Raw genomic sequence first — 1,573 nt, forward strand, 5'->3', positions numbered from 1 at the left:
ACAGCACTTGAGGTGTGGCGTCACTAGTGCCAAGTGCAGGGGAAGAATCCTTACTGTCACCATTATCTGATGAACTAAAACCATGCATTTCAGTCATATATGTAGCAACAAAACTTCGGTCTCTCCTATTGCTATTTAGCTTAAAGCTCCCAGGTGTGGAGGAACCGATGTATCAGGTAATAAAGCAGGTTAGGTCTGGAGGGATCTTAAAAACAGAAATATGATTGTTTTCAAATACTCCTTGGCCCTCAGCCTTCGGCCAAAATCGTACTGTTCTCCATTCTACATGTTTCTCCAGGGGGAAAAAAAAGTGGATGGGTTGTTGGTCTGACAGATGGGTCTGATATGCTTTTCCCTCTGCGTTTTTCTACTGACATTTTTAGCTGTATTTAATAATAAATTACCAGGGAAGGACTGAGGAGCAGTCTTGTCATAGTCTGCAACTTCCTCAGGAGGGCAAGTGGAGAGACAAGTGTTGATTTCTCTGATGACCCAAGGAAACAGCAGGAAGCTGGGATGGCAGGTTAGGTTGGATATCAGGAAAAGGCGCTTCATCCAGAGAGTTGTTGGGCATTGGAACAGGCATCGCAGGGAAGTGGTCGCAGCCCCAAGCCTACCAGAGTTCAAGAAGCATTTGGACAAAGCATACGGTGTGATTCTTGGGGCTATCCTGTGCAGGGCCAGGAGCTGGACTCAGTGGGTCCCTTCCAACTCAGCATATTCTATGATTCTATGACAATGCTCTTGTCCCTGTACCAGAACAGTGCCCCCCTCTATTAAAATCAACCATGTATCAAGACAATACCCTTTTGAGCTTTTCATTGCAGCACATTTCTTTGCTTCTTCACTTCCAAATCTCTTGCTAGGTGCTAGCTGTCATTGAAATGCTCTTTCAATTAGAGGCTATATAATCAGCTCTGTTGCCTTTCTAGCCATCGTAGCTGAAGCGGTATGAATGGCTACCTGCTGTTTTCCTTACAATTTAAAAGCAGGGTTTTCATTTACTCAATTTACTCCACTGCCAGCTTGCTATCAAATTAAACTGTAAAAGAAGGGAAAAAAATCCCAACAACCAAAATGAACAAAATATGCCTAAATCCAATCTGCTTGCACTAGTATCTTTATTTCTACTGCTAGCGCTTCCTAATGTGGAGAAAGCCTTTATCTCATTGTTAGAGCCCAGTGAGAGAGTGTTTTGCTTGTGCTTGCTTTAAGCATTCAGAGACCAGGGTTGATAATATCTGGCCTAGGGTAGTCCTATAAAATTGAGTAGTAAGTGACTGGAATCTACATACTTAATGGAACAGAGAAATGAATATTATGCAAAATGTACATCCTGAATATGAGCACTTCAGGATAGTTTTGACAGTCTGTACAGAAAGGTTAAATACTTTATTAGGCTTAATGTAAAATAAAAAAAAAATACAGATATATTATAATTTCTATAGATTTTCTCAAAAGGCTGACAGTTCTTCAACAGTCTAGAAGGCTATGGTCCATCAGTCTGCAGCATATTGTGAGGCTGTGTGCGTAGTTCTGTGTTTTGGATAGAATCACCGTTGTCTCACTGGCA

This window comes from Cyanistes caeruleus, chromosome 1 (assembly GCF_971803275.1).
Source record: "Cyanistes caeruleus chromosome 1, bCyaCae1.hap1.1, whole genome shotgun sequence".
NCBI lineage: Eukaryota > Metazoa > Chordata > Aves > Passeriformes > Paridae > Cyanistes > Cyanistes caeruleus.